Raw genomic sequence first — 17,945 nt, 5'->3', positions numbered from 1 at the left:
AATTTTAATTTGCATTTCCTTAATGAGTAATGATGTTGAATGTCTTTTCATGTGTTTACCATACCTGTATCTTCCTTGGTAAAGTGTCTGTTCAAGTCTTTTGCCCATTTTAAATTTGGTTGTTTGTTTTTTTATTTTTGACTTCTAAGAATTCCTTATATGCTCTAGATATAAATCCTTTGTCAGATATGGGTTTTGTAATATTTTCTACCAGTCTGTAGCTTGTCTTTTTGATCTTTTAACAGTGTCTTTCACAGAATTTTTAAATTTTGCTTAAATCCAGCTTATCATTTTTTTCCATATTTTAGTCATATCTAAGAAATCTTTCCCTAATGTAAGGTCGCAACTATTTTCTCCTTTGTTTTCTTCTGGAGATTCTAGTGTTATGTTTTCATCGAATTCAATGGTCCATTTAAAGTTAATTTTTTATTAGGTACAAAGTATGGATCAAGATTTTTTTTTGCACATCAATGTCCCATTGGTTCGACACCATATTAGAAAATTATACTTTCCACATTAAATCGCCTTTGCACCTGTAATGTTAATCAATTGGCCATGTATGTGTAAATATATTTCTAGACTGTTCTGTTCCATTTATCTGTATGTCTAATCCTTCATCAATATGACACAGGATTACTTAGCTTTATGTATATCTTGGAATCCAATAATATACGTCCTCCAACTTGGTTCTTCTTTGCCAGGATTGTTTTGGTTATTCTAGTTCCTCTGCCTTTTCATATAAATTTTAAAAACATCTTGTTGGTATCTATTTTAAAAACCCTCTGGAATATTGATTTGGATTATGTTGACTCTATAGATCAGTTTGGGGAGAATTGACATCTTAACAGTACTGAATCTTCTGATTTATAAATACAATGTATTTATTTATTTAGGTCTCCTTTGATTTTTTTTCAACCCTGACTTGTGATTTTCAACATATGGATACTACACATCCTCAAAAGTACTTAAGAATTTCATGTTTTGTGGGGCACCTGGGTGGCTCAGTTGGTTAAGCGCCTGACTTCAGCTCAGGTCATGATCTCACGGTCCGTGAGTTCGACCCCATGTCGGACTCTGTGCTGACAGCTCAGAGTCTGGAGCCTGCTTCCGATTCTGTGTCTCCCTCTCTCTCTCACCCTCCCCCGTTCATGCTGTCTCTCTCTGTCTCAAAAATAAACATTTAAAAAATTTAAAAAAAAAAGAATTTCATGTTTTGTGGTGCTATTGCAAATAGAACAGCTTTTTTTTATAATTTCAATTTCCAATTGCTCAATTAACATCATGTAAATTTTTGTTATATATTGTCCTTGCATTCTATAGTCCTTCTAAACTCACTCATTACTTCCTAGTAGCTTCATCATAGATATCTAAAATTTTATTTTGAAATATAAATAAAGGATTACATTGTAAACCAAGAATAAAAATTATAGTACATATTTTCAAGACAGGATTGCAGGGGCAAAGACTATCTCTGATTGTTCAGCTGTGTTTACTGCTGACATGGCTAAGTGGGCCAATCTTTGCATCTCATACAGTTGGGTGGTAAATCCTTATCTATTCACTGCTGCTTGTGATCTGAGATGCCTTGACTAAGTTTTGGATTTTTCCATCAAAGTCGACTCTTAAAAAAAAATGCCTCTCATGGGGCACCTGTGTGGCTCACTTGGTTAAGCATCTGACTCTTGGTTTCTGTGCAGGTTATGATCTCACAGTTTGTGAGTTCAGACCCCACGTCGGGCTCTGTCCGCACTGACAGCACAGAGCCTGCTTGGCATTCTCTGTCTCCCTCTCTCTCTGCCCCCTCCTCTGCTTGCTTTCTGTGTCTCTCTCTCAAAATAAATAAATAACGTTTAAAAATTAATTAATTAATTAATTAATTAATTAAATTTTAAAAAATGCCTTTCAGACACATTATAGAGATGACCTAGTACAATGAATGTGAAATCATTTAGAGATAGACAGTTCTGAATAGTGCTATTAGTGTCAGCCAGAAAAATCAGGAAGCCTTCTCTTGTAGAGCCCGTGAGCCCTCTCCGCTGCAGCCCACGGCAGGACCTGCGCAGACATACCCCAAAAGGTGTTGCTGCATAGATACGTGCGAGTGCAGCAATGCCAGACAGCACGGTGTTCTTCACAGGGGCCCAGCTTGTGTAAAAATGGCGAGAGTGGCAGGAGGTTGTTATAATTGGAATCAGTCTTATGATAACTATGTCTCCAAAAATATTATGAAGTAAGAAAAGCGTTGGGCTGCAAGTGTGTGAGCTGAGGTTCTTGGGGCGTAGGAGTGGTGGGTGGAATGGAGGCCAAAGGAATGGTCCCAGCAAGGTGGATCAAAGGAAGCAGGCACAGTAAGGAGGCAGACGGCGGTGGCTTGGCTAAAGGGGACCCGTGTGGAGTTTGTTCCCTTCATTACAAGTTCCACCAGGGCACCGATTGCCAAGGTAGCAAATAGCCGAACGCAGGCAGAAGGAAGAACTCCAGCCTGAGGGGAGCGGCAGCACTTATAAAACTTTGAGATCGATGAGTGGTTAATTAGACACTCGCCCACTCACATGGAATGTAATGATTGATGCCTGGAGAGCAGTAAGGGGTCGGGATTTTATTCGTTTTCTCACTGGTGCACTATAGACACAGCGTGAAAGTTGGTCTCCTATTTTATTTTTAAGCTTTGCGTTTGTCATGCATATTTGAAGCTCAGAGCTAATGCAGGATCACAAAGGAAACCGCAGCCAGAGGTTTCTGCCAGGTTTCTGCCAGGTAAACAAATGAAGACAGGAGGGCTGAAAGTCTCCTGCAAATGTTACCCACGACAAGAATTTTTACTCACCGTTGGTTTTCTGGACGTGTCTCACCTGTGTAGACAGACAGTTAATCCTGGGTCCTAATGACACTTAGTGAGTTGTTGAACAGTGTTCACTTTTTGATCGGTTGGGAAAACGTGTCGTTCTGAGGGTATTGATGGCAAGGAGGACCCGTGCATGGCCCAGAACACATAGATGTGGACCTCCCAGGTTTCGGTCTCGCACGCTATACAGGTTTGCTGTGTCTGCTGGCAGTGTGAACTTCCAGGATGGCAACCATGCCTTACCATTGCTTCTGCGTCCCACAGTCCCAGCACATAGTAGGCGCTCTGTAAATATTTGTTACTGCAAATTAGAGTAGTGCAGCTTCTCATTTTAGCAACCACAGTTATAATTTTGTTTTGATGTTCTTTGACTGAATTCCTAATTGAAAAATATTTTCCCCTGCGAGCAACGAAAAGATATTTGCAAATCTAAGTACCTTAGATGAACTCGATGAAACTGTTAACCATATCAGAATGTAGGAATAGACAAGGTGTCAATAATAGCTTGAAAAGTTTGTCACCTTTAAAGCAAATTGCAGCAAATTGAAGTCCCTAAATGAGATTTTTTAAGGATAATATGTTCTATTAGCATTTTGGTTTACGATATTCGCTCAGACTGATAACATAGGGCCTTGATGCTCAAGTGATCTCTGAGCTTCTAATTTAGTATTAGGCCAGTACACCATCCGCGTATCTTATGTTAATAAATACTAGCTAATTGTATCATGTATAAAACAGGGCATTACCTTGTTCGGTACCATTTCGTGGAGATATGGAATTGATTCAGATGATAGAGTGCATCTGTCACTGCCCTTTGTATTTAAAAGGATAATTAATGACCCTGGTTTTTGTGTGCAGCAGGCAGCCGGTGAGGGAGAGTGCTGACAAAAATGAGGTTTATGATTTACCTCTACACACAAATGCACATCTTTGAATATGTTACATAACATAATAATATTAAATAATGGTAGTCTTTATGAATATTGAGATATATTTTAAATATTTTCCCTTTTAGAATATTTATCACAGAAAATGTACAGTATTATGTATTATGTTATGTCATATAATAATATGTGACAATGAGTTGGACTGACACCTTGGACAAATCATTGAGGGAAGGATACAGGATAATCATGGTCACTTCCCACTTTAAAATTCTGAGCTATAGAAAAATACAAATCCCAGTGAGTGGTGATTTTATTTTTTAAAAAACGCTTACAAAGTGTTCACTATGTACCAGGCACTACTCTAAGCACTTTACAAATATGTAGTTATTTAATTCCATAACAGTTCTATAAAGTAGGCTCTCAGCAACATGATTCCCATTTTATAGGCAAGGAAACTGAGGCACAGAGGTATAAAATAATTGGCCCACTCAGCTAGTGAATGGCAGTGCTAGGATTCAAAGCCAGGCAGGCTGCTTCTGGAGTTTTTAAGGAGAGCTGAGGTCTTCCTGTGAAATACAACTTGGAATACTTTCCATATCTTCCTTTGAAGGTAATTTTTCCAAACATGCCTGTGTTGCTTATGATATCCTGAGTTTGACTCATAAATCCCAAGGATAGAAATTATGGTGGCATCTCTACTTTATTCTTCATGGAACTACATTTAAAAAATAATAAATAAATAAATTAATTAATTAATTTTTAAAAATTAAAAAAGTAATAATAAGAGTTGAAAGCACACTGTCCTTCCGTGAAGAGATGAGATGTGATTTCCTGTCAGGAGAGTAGCCAGCCCCTTCTCATTTGTTCCTTCGGCTCTGTTCCATCGCTGTGTCTTCAGGGCCTCTCTGGGCTACAGAGACCAGTAGGACAGAATCCTCGCCCTCAGGTCTCGGGCGAATGCAGTGGTCTCAGCCTGGAAGGGGAGGAGCATCTTGTCCCCCTCTCAACATCCAGGGACGTATTTTTGCCCCCCACAACTGGGTGATGCTATTGGCATCTAGTGGGTGGAGGTCGGGGATGCTGCCGAAACTCCTAGAGTGCACGGGGCAGCCCCCATAAGCAGGAATCATCTGGCTCCAGAGGCCAGTTGTGCCAAGGTTGAGAAGCGAGTAAATGGCGATTTACTTGGACACATGGTATGATCGCTGTAAGTACAGATGCAGGGAAAGGGATTTCAGAGAGGGCTTCCTGGAAAAATGACCCTAAAAGACCAGTCAGGATTACCCAGACAAGAACACATGACATTTTGTTGTGCCTATTTTGAACTTTTAGCTTTTTTTTAAAGTAAATTAGTGTGCAGGAAAGATATCTTTATCCCCACCCCCTTCCCGCACACAGCCATCATAGTATAAGGGCAGGCCTGGGGTACAGACACGCCAGAGTCAGAGATAGGGGACTTCAGATATAGATGTAGATGGAATATAGATACATAAAAAACATTGATCCTTGTATTTTTAAATGGCCTCTTATGTAAATTTCTCCATCCGGCTACTCAAAATGATTTTTAGGTATATGAACTTCCAAGAAGAACACACAAGAAACCATAAAACAGGACGGCAGATTGAGGGCAGAGTTGCTATTTTTTAATCACATATATTAGATATTTTGTATTGCATTATTAAAAACATTAACAATGTTTTTATTTTTTTTTACTTAAAATTTTTTTTAATGTTTATTTATTTTTGAGACAAAGAGAGACAGAGCATGAACGGGGGAGGGTCAGAGAGAGAGGGAGACACAGAATCCGAAACAGGCTCCAGGCTCCGAGCTGTCAGCCCAGAGCCCGACGCGGGGCTTGAACTCACGGACCGCGAGATCATGACCTGAGCCGAAGTCGGACGCTTAACCGACCGAGCCACCCAGGCGCCCCAGTGTTGATTTAGTTTTTAAAAATATTTTATTTATGTATTTATTTTGAGAGAGAGAGAGATAACACAAGTAGGGGAGGGCGGAGAGAGAGGGACAGAGAGAATCCCAAGCAGACCCCGCACTGTCAGCACAGAGCCCATGGTGGTGCTCGAACTCACAAACTGTGAGATCATGATGCGAGCCGAAACCAGGAATCGGACGCCTAACTGACCGAGCCACCCAGACGCCCCTAACAATGTTTTTAAAAGTGGCTGGCTTTGCCAGATAAATAACAGATGATGGTGGCTAACATTTAGTGAGTGTCTACTGCTGCTTGGTAACATACGTTGGTCTCATTTAATCCGTACAAGAACCTATGAGTTACAGGTGCCATAGCTCGGAAGTCAGGGTGACCAGGCTCCTCCCGGTTGGAGCAGCCGGGGGGGGTGGCACCTTTCCCTGAGGCAGGGAGCAGCCATGGAGTCTGGCCAGGGTCTGAGCCCGGGAAGGTGTGGTGAGCTGAGGTACCTGAGGGGCTGGGACCAGAGGAGTTGCCGTCAGGTGCGCGGGTCTGCAGCCAGCCAGGGACCACAGCTGGAGACAGAGATGCAAAGTCATCTACGTACGCGGGCATGAAGGTCCTGAGACTGAGTGATGTCCCCCAAGGACAGTGAGGAGAGCTGAAGAGGACCGTGACTGAAAGATGGCGGCCCATGTGGTGGAGGACAGGCTGGGGAAGGAGCTGAGAGCCAATGCTAGGGCCCAGAGTGAGGCCCGCCAGTTACCCCTGGCCTGGTTTTGCTTTGCTTTCCTTTGAACCTCTCAGAGACACCTCCGGTTGTGACCCCTGCTTCAACTTGGACCAGCTCTCGCTAGAGAAATTATCTGGATTAGCAGTTGTTGTGAATAGTTAAAGGCCAAGCACACCCCATCTGATTTTTCCAACGCAGGCATGTGTGAATTTAAAACTTGAATCAAATCCTGCAAACTGAAGAAGTCCAAGAAAACCTGCGTCTTTTGTTTTTGAAGTTCTTTTTCTTGGGCTGTTGAACCTTACTGATTTGCCAGTGGACCTTACACTCTTCCTTGAGTCCTTGATCATTAGAGGACATGATTTAAAATTGCTTTCTGGGGATGGAGTGCACAACCTGGTGACTGTATTGTATACAATAGCTGTATTGTATACAATAACCATACTGTATTGTATATTTGAAAGCTGCTCAGAGACTAAATCTTAAAAGTTCTCATTATGAGAAAACAAAGTCACCATGTGTGGCTGTGGATATTGACTAGACTTATTGTGGTGATCCTTTTGCAACATATACACACATCAAATCATCAGGTTGCACACCGAAAACGAACACAGTGTTATGGGTCGATTATATCTCAACAAAAAAAATTACTTTCCAAATCACACAGTTCCACACGCACATCCTCTCTCCCCCGACGACAGCATACACATACTTCATTTTTCTTCTTGTAGCTAGATCTGTCCGTGCCTAACTGGTTTCCTCCCACACTGCAGCTACTATCCAGGAACAGCTGTGTGTGGGTCGATGGGCCGGAGGAGACAGCGTGACCGCTTGGTGGGAGAGCAGCAGGGGTGAAAAGCTCCGCAGAGCAGAGGGGCACGGCCCTCACTGCCTCAGCGGTGGCCCAGTGACGGCCGCTTGTGGATTTCTGACCGTATGCTTTTTCCCTGACACGCCATAAAGCCCTCCTGCTGGATGGCCTGTGATTTCTGAAAGGCCCCACCCTTGCAGAGCTACATGCCGCAGTTGTCTGTCTGGCACAGCTACCCATCCTGCTCTGCAGAGCCGGTTTTGTGAACTCCTGAGCTGCAGGGCTGTGGGGAGACCTTTCCCAGGCCCTGTGCTCCTTGCCCGGAGAGGAGGAGCCCCTGCTCTCCCTCACCTTTGATTCCTGGGGTCAGGACGAGTCTCGGGGACTTTGTTTCGGACCGTCTTTGAGGGCCCCGCCCGGAACACTCCTAAGCAGACGGGGCCAGATACCTTCAGCCCCTGACACTTGAGTGCAGGGTGAGAAGTTCAGGCCGCGCGGGCTTTAACCAGAATCACATGTTAGAGACGAATTCATACCTTTGCTTGTCACTCCTTTCATGGCTTTGGCAGGAATATTAGAAATATCACAGGAAACTGGCCATTAAATCAGCATGGGAGACCTCTAAAGTCTGGTAGTTTTAACTGTAAGATATGAATCTAAAATGTGAGGAGGGGAAGGGGTTTTTTTGGTTTTGTGGTTTTTTGGTTTTTGCTTTCCTGTACATCCATAGGCAGAGGGCCCTCCTGTGTCTCCCAGGCAGGCCTGTGTTGCAGTGTGAGTGGAAGAACCCTCTCAGACACGGGCCAGACCACCCTCCCATCACCCTCAGATGCTCGCGGCACATTCCCTGCCCACAAATCGCCAGCCCTCCCAGCAAGCCCTCCGTGTTCTGCGTGGCCCCCGCGTGCTGCCCTCCCGGACGTCGTCTCCGGGGTCCTCCTCCTGTGTGCTCAGAGCAGTCTGTGCACCACGAGATTTGACACGGGCCACCACCCCGCCCCACTCTGGTTCTGGCTAGCTGGGCCTCAACGGAAGGACCTTCTGCCAGGCTTCTAAGTGCTCCACAGGAGGGACTGTATCTTAGGAGTGTAGCGTGGGTACTTCGTGGCCTTGTGTGGAGCAGGAAGTGAATATTTGTTACATTGAACTGGAACCTGGAAGAAAATAACCTGTCAGCTCGGGAATTCTTTTATTGCTTCTACATGTGAAGAGAATATTATGTCATGATGAATTATTCCTTTTCTCCAGAAAATACCACACATCTCTCCTTCTTAGCTAGACTTCTTAAAAGAGCACTGTGTTCATGGTCTGTCTTCACTTTCTCTGAGTCCACTTGCCCCTCAGCCTTCTTCCCTCAGGCTTCTCTGAAACTGCCCTTGGTAACTGCTAAATCCAAAAGGCACATTTTAAGGGGCGCCTGGGTGGCTCAGTCGGTTGAGCGGCCGACTTCGGCTCAGGTCACGATCTCTCGGTCCGTGAGTTCAGGCCCCGCGTTGGGCTCTGTGCTGACAGCTCAGAGCCTGGAGCCTGCTTTGGATTCTGTGTCTCCCTCTCTCTCTTCCCCTCTCCCACTTGGGCTCTGTCTCTGTCTCTCTGTCTCTCTCTCTCAAAAATCAGTAATAAAACATTAAAAAAGGCACATTTTAAGCTGTACATCACCTCCCCAGCCTAAGTATTCAGTACAATGAACCATATACTGGGGTACCTGGGTGGCTCACTCAGTTAAGCATCCAACTCTTGATTTCAGCTCAGGTCATGATCTCACAGTTTGTGGGTTTGAGCCCCACATCGGGTTCAGCACTGACAGTGCAGAGCCTGTTTGGGATTCTCTCTCTCCCTCTCTCTCTGCCCCTCCGCTGCTAGCATGCATGTTATCTCTCTCTCTCTCAAAATAAATAAATAAAAACATCTTTAAAAACTAAAGAAAAAAAGAACCATCCACTCACTCCTTTCTGTGATGGTCATTCCATGGCTTCTAGGACACAGCCTTCAGCGAGTTCTGTTGACCTCTTACGTCTCTGACCACACCTTCTCCACATCTGACTCCTTCTCACTGGCCTGTGCCTTACACGCTGGAGTTTCCAGGGTTCTAGATCCCCTGAGGATGGTTGGCTCAATTATTATGTATCTTGTCTGTAAGTCACTGTGATGCCCAGCTTTCCCAAGGGGGTCTGGACATCACAAAGGCCCCTAACAGTTAACACATCAAAACATGAACTTCTGATTTTCTCCTGCCCAGCTCCCCGCTGACTTCCCCAAGTCACTGTTTTCTGTGTTCTGTGGCACGGTGACAAAGCCTGGAATCTGGGAGTCGTCCTCTACTTCTCCTCCTCGGCTCCTTCCCTATCAAAGACCAAATCTTCATCGGCTCCAACTCCCTTTTGCCATCTTTCACCCAAACCATCGTAAACATGCCCTAACGTTCTTCAGCTCATTCTCCACCCTGCCACCGCTTACGTTTGTAATGTGCGATCTAACGACGTTCCTCTCCTGTCTAATATCCTTCAGTTGCTCCCCATCACTCACAGATTACTCTTGACATACTCATTTTGGTCCATCGTGATCTAGCCCCTGCCTTTCTCTGCAGACATCCCCACTCACATACTTACGAGTCCTAGACTGAAGCGTGCTATTTAATGCCCGTTTGCTTTGCCTATAACTCTTTTAGCCTAAGCAGCAAATTTCTCCTAGTCCTTCCTGGGCTTGCTCAAATATTATCTCCTCTGGGAGGTTTTGTCCTTATGCACTCGGGAAGTGAGCTGCTTCTTGTTTGTGAAATTTATATCGCACGCGGGACTGTGAGATCCTCAAGGGCAGGGACCACATCTTGTTCGCCTCTGCATTTCTGCCACCTACCCTTGCTCCTGGTACGTAGTGCACTATTGGACAAAGAGTCTTGACTTCTTGTCTTCTTTCCCATTAGAACCCCAGGTTTCACTCTTAAAATGAGATTTCTACCTCCCCTTTACTCATGTACTGGCCTTCTCAAGGATTCTGAAGACAGCAATGGCAATTCACAGATTCTGCAGTGATATCAGATACTCAGATTTTTCTGAAAGGATCAAACTGCTTTGCTTCTGTTAAAACAGAAATCTAGTTTGCTCAGAGTGCAAAGTGGACAAGCTTCATCGTGTGCCATGGGTTTTCTCTTTGCATGGAATAAAGGAGAGGGGAAGGAAACTACCATTTGTTCAAAAGCCTCTGCTAGGTACAGGACTAGGCTCTCATTTCCTGGATAGGCAGGAGCAGAGACATCACTGTCAAGAAGTCCTCGTCCTAGCTCTCCCGCTAACTAATGTGTGGCTCCCTGGAGCGAGTGGTCATCTCAGATCCTTATTCTCCTCATTTAAAAATAAAAGGGTCAGACCAAATTGTCCCCAGAGGTTGCCAAGCTCTAAGGTTTCGTTAGAAAAAAAATCACTGAGTAGATTTGTCCTGAGCCAGCACCTGTGCTAGGCATTAGGGATGCCAATAAGATGCAGTCCTTAGCCTGTCGCATTCAGTGTGGAAGAATAATTCTGTTATTCTGACTCTGCACAGGCTGTTGCGACTACTTAAAATCAATCACCGATTGGACCTATATAAACAAAGTATGTTCGGTTAAGAAAGAAAAACCTACTGGGGCGCCTGGGTGGCTCAGTCAGTGAAGCTTCCAACTTCAGCGCAGGTCATGGTCTCACGGCTCACGAGTTCAAGCCCTGCGTCGGGCTCTGTGCTGACAGCTAGGAGCCTGGAGCCTGCTTCGGGTCCTGTGTCTCCCTCTCTCTCTGCCCCTCCCCTGCTCATGCTCTGTCTCTCTCTGTCTCAAAAATAAACAAAAACATTTAAATAAATAAATAAATAAATAAATAAATAAATAAATAAAATAAAACTTTAAAAAAAAGAAAGAAAAAGAAAAACCTACTGAAATGATCATGTGTAAAATTTCCTGCAAGGCCTAATTCAGATTAAATGAATAAATTATGGTTCATGCCTCAAAAGAGGCTCTAACCCAGAGAAGACCCACTGTGCATGCAGCCGATAAAATAAATTTTATAATCAAGATTGTTACTCCTGCAGGAATAGTTTTTCAAGAAACCGCTGCTAGACCAACTCAGATTATCTGAAGGGTTTTATGTTACTTACCATGAAGTTAGAGGTAGACAAATACCAATGCTAAATACATGTCCTGAACAAAGATAGGCTTCATTCATAGCAGAATTTCACAGGGGTTTTGATAAAGTGCTCTGGATACTTCTGTTATGTGACATGTTCTTTTACCTGAGGCGGCCAGTCCCTAAAGAGGCATTCACATCTCTCGAGGTTATGTGTTTCATCCGTTTTGTATTCTTGCAGAGTCTAGCCAGTTTCTTTTACCTTGTGCAAAATAAATCACAGGCTGATGCTGCACCGTCTGCCTAGTTTCAGACCACCATAAAGAGTGTTTTCTCTCCTTGTGTCTTTTTTTTTCATCTTAACAAATCAGTTGTGTTTTTTTTCCCCAGCGTTGTTGAGGCATATTTGACAAATAAAATTATAGAATATATAAAGTGCACAACATGCTGATTTGATACACATACACATTTTCAAAGGAAGAGTTGAATGGTTGTGGGTATGATATTTGAAATTGTACCCAGGATTTCTAAGAGGTCTTCAACGATGATACTTTTGTAGATAGGATTGAGAACCAATGAGCAAGTGGATGGAGAGCAAAGGAAACGGAGATCACTTTATGTTGGTAATTTCAAAGGCAGATAAGTAAAATTATCGTTAAATGAATCTAACAAAAACTATGTCTTTAAAAAATAGACTTTTTAAAAGAGCCATTTTAGAGTCACAGAAAAAATGGAAGACAGAGTACAGAGAGTTCCTGTATACCCCTGTACCTGCACATACTCAGCCTCTTTCATGATCACCATCCCACACAGAGTGTGGGACCTACACATCATCATCACCCCAAGTCCATAATTTGCATTAGGGTTCACTCTTGGTCTTACACATTCTGTGGGTTTTGACAAATGTATAATGATTTGTATCCACCATTAGAGTACCACACGAAATAGTTGCACAGCCTGAAAATCCCTTATGCTCTGACTGTTCAGCCCTCCCTCCTAACTCCTAGCAACCACTCATCTTTTTCATGTACCCATAGTTTTGTCTTTCCCAGATTGTCATATAGTTGGAATCACACAGTACGTAGACTTCACAGATTGGCTTCTTTCACTTAGTAGTATGCATTTAAGGCCCCTCCATGTCTTTTCATGGATTGATGGCTCAGTTTCTTTTAACACTGAATAATATTCCATTGTCTGGATATATCACAGTTGATTTATCCATTCACCTACTGAAGGACTTCTTAGTTGCTTCCAGGTTTTTGCAGTTATGAATAAGTCTACTATAAACATTCCTGTGCAGGTTTTTATATGTACATAAGTTTTCAACTCATTTGGGTAAAATATCAGAGTGTGATTGCTCAGTCCTATGGTATGGGTATGTTTGGCAGTAAGAAACTGTCAGACTGTCTTCCAAACTGCTGTACCGTTTTGCATCCCCAACCGCAGTGAGTGAGCATTCCTGTTGCTTCACATTCTTGTCAGCATTTTGTGTGGTCAATGTTTTATAATTTTGTCACTCTAATAAGTGTATGGTGTTATCTCATGGTTATTTTAATTTGCAATTCTCTAATGATGCATGATGTTAAGCATCTTTTTATGTGCTAATTTGCCATCTGTGTGTCTTGTTTGGAGAAGTGTCTGTTCAAACTGTTTGCCTATTTTTTAATTGGGTTGATTGTTTTCTTATTAAAGTTTTAAGAGTTCTTTGTATATTTTAGATAATAGTCCTTTATCAGATATGTTTTTTGCAAATGTTTTCTCCAAGTCTATAACTTGTCTTCTCATACACTCAACAATGTCTTTCTCAGAAGTTTTTAATTGTAATGAAGTCCAGTTTATCAGTTATTTATTTTATAGATCATGTCTTTGGTGTTGCATCTAAAAAGTTATCACCAAACCTCAAGTCATTTAGATTTCCAGGGGTGCCTGGGTGGTGCAGTCGGTTGAGCGTCCGACTTCAGCCAGGTCACCATCTCGCGGTCCGTGAGTTCGAGCCCTGCGTCAGGCTCTGGGCTGATGGCTCAGAGCCTGGAGCCTGTTTCCGATTCTGTGTCTCCCTCTCTCTCTGCCCCTCCCCCGTTCATGCTCTGTCTCTCTCTGTCCCAAAAATAAATAAACGTTGAAAAAAAAAAATTTTAGATTTCCTTCTATGTTATCTTCCAGAGATCTTATAATTTTGTGTTTACATTTAGGTCTGTGATTCATTTTGAGTTAATTTTTGTGATGGGTAGAAGGTCTGTGTCTAGATGGATTTGTGTTGTGTGTGTGTTTTGTGTGTGTGTGTGTGTGTGTGTGTGTGTGTTCAGTTGTTGCAAAAAAAATTGTTGAAAGGCTATCAGTAGAAGGTCTGTGTCTAGATGGATTTGTGTTTGTGTGTGTGTGTGTGTGTGTGTGTATGTTCAGTTGTTGCAACAAAATTTGTTGAAAGGCTATCAGTTCTCTATTATATTACTTTTGTTCCTTTGTCACAGATCAGTTGACCATACTTGTGTTGGTCTATTTCCAGGCTCTCTATGCTGTTCCATGGATCCATTTTTCTATTCTTTTACCAATATCATACTGTATTGATTACTTTAGCCTTATAGTAAGTCTTGAAGTTGGGTAGTATCAGCCCTCCAACTTTGTTCTTCTGCTTCAATATTGTGTTGGCTGTTCTGGGTCTTTTGCCTCTCCATCTAAACTTTAGAATCTGTGTGTTGTCTTGTTATTTTTTGTTTAATACCAGAAATTTTGAACACTATAATGTGGCAACTCTCAAAATCAGATCTCCTCTCCCCAAGGTTTGTTGCTGTGGCTATAGTTTAGTGACTTCCCTTGTTGTGGCTATAGTTCAGTGACTTTCCTCAGCTAATTCTCTGAAGTCTGAATACTTTGCTATATATTACCACTGAAGTCTCCATTTGGTTAGCTTAGCGGTCAGCAAATGATTGAACAGGACTGTCCTTAAATGCCTTGAACCAGTATGTCTCCCAGCCTTTATCAAGGGCTCTTTGTGCATATTGGGCTATGGTTTCAATGTTCCAGGAGGAAGTTGATAATTCTGCCTTAGCCTTTATTTCCTGCTTGTGCAGATCAACAATGCCAAGCAGAGGTGAGAAATTAGGACTTTGTTATGCCTTTTCTGGGTATGCACACAGTTCTTCATATGTGCTTGGCCTTCTAGATTCCTAAGAATATGTTAGAACTTTTCTAAGTCCCCTATGGACATCTCATTCTTGCAGCTATCCTTTTCATTCATTTTGGTTCACATCTTGTTTAGCCCAAATGTTATCAGCGGTTCAGGCAGCTATGATGTTAAATAATTGCTGCTGATTGTTTTTGACAAACACCCTGGGGGGGAAACTGTTCTCAGTGATGAGCTCAGAGTCAGGTTAAATGAAGATAAGCCCTGTGAATGGGGGCCATTCAGGCAGTTTCCAGGCAGCTCAGATAATGACAGTTCTTTAATAATGAAGCTTTTGGGGAGCCAAGCCCATTCTGCCCTCTCCAGTGGCTGCTAGGCTGCCAGTTTTCATAGGTACTCTGATTGTGATGCTGTTGTTTTTCAAAGCTTTTGCAGAGCTGAGGAAAGAAACATGAGAATAGGGCAAGGTCAGATGCCTCAAATCTCCCTGTTCCCACGTAGATTCAACCACTTTTCTTAAATAGACAGTACTTGGATGGTTGCAAGCCTTTATTACTTTCCAGAGTTCTTAAAAAGTTGATTTTGACAGTTACTGCCAATATTCTTCTTACTTTTATAGAGGAACAGAGCATTGAAGACTTTTATTCCACCATTCCCACTGATGTCACTCACTTGCATTGTTTTTTATTCAGCTTTATTAAAAAGTGTAATTTACATTCAAAAAAATTCACCAACTTAAAACCTACAATTTGTTGAATTTTGTCAAATGTATACAGTTATGTGACATTCACCACAATCATGATGTAGAACATTTCCATTATCTCAAAAAGTTCTCCGTTGCTGACATTTGGCAACCACTGAACTGTTTTCTGTCACTGCAGTTCTACCTTTTCTAAAATTTTGTATAAATGCAATTATATAATGTGTGCTCTTTGTGTCTGGCTTCTTTTACTTAACATAATGCCTCTGAGACTCATCCATTTTGTTGCATGTATCAGTTGTTAGTGCCTTTGTATTTTTGAATATTTCTTTATATGTGTATACCACAGTTTTTATTTCCATTTGTCAGTTAAGGGACCTTTGTGTTATTTCCACTTTGGGGCTATTTTCTGAATAAATTTGCTGTGAACATTCAAGTACAGGTCTTTGTATGGGTGTACGATTTATTTTATCTTGGATATAACTAACTAAGAGTAGAATTGCTGGGTCATATTCTAAGAATATGTTTAATTTAGTAAGATATTACCAAATTGTTTTCCAAGGAGGCTGTATCCTTTTGGAAGTTCCAGTGGTTCTATGTCTTTGCTAAAACTTAGCGTTGACAGTGTCTTTAATTTAGGCATTCCAGTGTGTCTTATTATTTTAATTTGCATTTCTCCCATGACCACTAAGCATCTTTTCATGTGCTTATTTGCCATTTGAATATCTTCTTTTAGAACTGTATGTTCAGGGGCATCTGGGTAGCTCAGTTGGTTAAGCATCTGACTTTGGCTCAGGTCATGATCTCACAGTTTGTGAGTTTGAGCCCCTCATCGGGCTTCACATCAGGCTCTGTGCTGACAGCTTGGAACCAGGAGCCTGCTTCAGATTCTGTGTCTCCTTCTCTCTGTCCCTCCCTGCTTGTGCACTCTCTCTCTCTCTCTCAAAAATAAACATTTAAAAAACGAACTGTATGTTCAAATATTTTGCACATTTAAAAATTCAAGATTGTTTGACCTATCATGGAATTTATTGTGGAGTTCTTATGTATTCTGGGCACAAGTCCTTTACAAGATACAGGTTTTACAAATATTTTTTTTCCAAGAAGAGGAGCAACTCTTAAAGTGCAGGCAAATATCTGGGTTCAGGGGAGATAAAAGGACCCAAATCTATGTAGTCAAATCTAGTTTGTTTGAGTCTCCAGCTTTAGAAAATAACAAATTGACCTCTTGTTTGTGTCAAAAAGTAGAAAGCATATTCAAGCACGTGACATATAAAGGATGGCTTTTGTGTATGTAGGAGATCAAAAACTTTTGCACAGAATAAAAATGTTTGTTTGTGATTCCAACCTATAATGGAAGAACAGTTTGTTAGAAAAGTAAATTTTATAAATGACAAGCAATCCTTACCTAAACAAACCTGTTACAGAGCTGCCAGATGAGCAACATCGACTTATTTAAGCTCTTCTGTACCTCATTATATATCCAAATGAGAATGTATGTATAAAATTTACCTCACATACCACTGTTAGGTCTTAGGCAGCAATGGACACATGTGGAACTGACCAAAAAGATAGGCTGTCAGTTATAAGAGCAAAGGCCAAGCCCATGCCAAAGATAGCTTCAGACTAAATGATCAGTTTCTAATCCAGGGTTGCTTATTATATTTGACACTAATGAATGTGTAGTCAGTGGGTAAACTGGAGATGGCTGAAAATAAGGGGAGTCATCAGATATTTTTAAATAAATGAGTGACATGAGAAAAAGTTGAGAAATAGAACTGGTTTTAATGTAAAGCATTTGAATTGGTAGTGAAACCAATTAAGAGGCTATTGCCTGACTTAGGTAAAAGATGAGAAGGCACCAAAATAGGGCCAAAGAAGAGGCAAGGTTTCAAAAATACCACAGAGATGTAATTGACGGGACTTGGTAATCAAATGAATACAGACCTTAAAGAAGAAAAGTGTCAAGATGACTCCATTTGGCTGGCCTACTTGGTGATGCTCTTAATCAAGATGAGACAGTAAGTATCAGAAACAAGTTTGGAAGAGAATACGATGAGCTCAGTTTTGAAAGTTGAGTTTGAAGGGTCAGCAGAACCCCACAAATGGGTGAGATTAATGAGTAGATAGAAACGTAACTCTGGGGCTCAAGGGAGGTATCTGGGTTAGAGAAAGAAGATTGGACATCATCAGAGTCTATTTTAAGATGGGATAATATATTTCAGTATATTCACGCAGAAAAAAAAGAGCAATGACTATAGTCTGAATCCTAAAAAATATTAATAGTTAAGGGGCAGGTACTACTTGGTGACAGGAAGGAGATAGTGTTTAGAGAGATGAGGGAACTCATAATCTTAAATGCCAAAGAGAAAAGTTTCAAGGAATGGAGAGTGGGGATTATTGCCCATTACTACAAACAGGTCTTTGCTAAAAAGAAGATACGGAATTTGGTGATCAAAAAGCATTGGTCAAAACTGGAACTAGCCTAAAGATCCACCAGCAAAAGAGTAGATAAACCAATTGTATGTCTTTATACCATGGAAAACTACTCTGCCATTAAAAGGAATGATTACTGCTATACTCCATAAAATGGATCAATCTCAAAAATATTGTGTTGAGTGAAAAAAAAAAGCCAGACACACAAAACTACATACCATATGATTCCATTTATATGATAACCAAGGATTGGCAAAATCAGTCTATGAGTGATGGAAATCAGAAAGAAGATGACCCTGAGGGAGGTAGGAGGGGATGTGGTGGTGAGGAGAGAATTGATGGTAAAGGAGCACAAGAGAACGTTCCTATGTGCAAAAATGTTCTTTAC

The 17,945-nt window shown here is 41.7% G+C and overlaps 1 protein-coding gene and 1 long non-coding RNA gene across 11 annotated transcripts in view; one reads left to right on the top strand and one right to left on the bottom strand.

Moving 5' to 3' along the window:
• Positions 1 to 17,945, top strand: part of STARD13 (StAR related lipid transfer domain containing 13) — a 537,950-nt gene that overhangs the window by 479,155 nt on the left and 40,850 nt on the right. The window lies entirely within an intron of this gene.
• On the bottom strand, positions 1,894 to 3,119 carry LOC128313897 (uncharacterized). The gene is made up of 2 exons (XR_008294976.1): positions 2,853 to 3,119; positions 1,894 to 2,750 (listed from the first exon to the last, which is right to left on the bottom strand). It is a non-coding gene; the product is annotated as an uncharacterized LOC128313897 (long non-coding RNA).

This window comes from Acinonyx jubatus, chromosome A1 (genome assembly GCF_027475565.1).
Source record: "Acinonyx jubatus isolate Ajub_Pintada_27869175 chromosome A1, VMU_Ajub_asm_v1.0, whole genome shotgun sequence".
Lineage (NCBI taxonomy): Eukaryota > Metazoa > Chordata > Mammalia > Carnivora > Felidae > Acinonyx > Acinonyx jubatus.
Note: the sequence above shows the minus strand (reverse complement) of the source record. Positions and strands in the feature narration are given on the sequence as shown.